Below are 633 nucleotides of genomic sequence, written 5' to 3'. Positions count from 1 at the left end.
ATCTGTCATCTCTCATTCCAGTCTCCTGAAGTCTGCCCCTCCCAGCCCATTAGAAATGCTAATCTCCAGCTTGGAGCTGGATTAACCGACCCAGTGGGAGGGGGCAGACATCTTCCAATCTTTATTAAGAGCGAAGGCTGTACTCCCTCTTGCCCAGCTGCCCCCAAAGGGGTGGAACCTGGGAATTCATTATAGCCACTCTCATCAAGGCAGCCTCTACTGCTCAGCACCATATTAGGTGGAAGAAAGCAGGGAGGGCCATTTCTGCCTCCCCCTCCCCACTTAATGCATCAGAGCCCATTTGTTTGATGTGAGTTCCTGCTGGAGCACAGACCAGGCAGTGGGCCTCAGAGCAATTTGGAGCGACAGCTGCGGCCCAACAGCCCAGCCCCCAACCCCTACCCCCCACCCCATCCTCGCCCTAGAACTTACTGCTGATCAGCCCCGGACCCCACGGCAGAGAACGTGGCTTTGTGTAGACCAGGGAATAGTCTGTCAGGGTCCACAAACAGACTCTCAGCCCTAGCCTGAGTTTGACAGGAACTCACTTTACCACACTGAGCAGGAACAGGAATTCAGACCCCGGTGTCCTAAGGGAGAACACAACAGAGGGTGCGCTGTGGCTGGAGGGCG

This window comes from Pteropus vampyrus, unplaced genomic scaffold (genome assembly GCF_000151845.1).
Source record: "Pteropus vampyrus isolate Shadow unplaced genomic scaffold, Pvam_2.0 Scaffold217, whole genome shotgun sequence".
Lineage (NCBI taxonomy): Eukaryota > Metazoa > Chordata > Mammalia > Chiroptera > Pteropodidae > Pteropus > Pteropus vampyrus.
Note: the sequence above shows the minus strand (reverse complement) of the source record.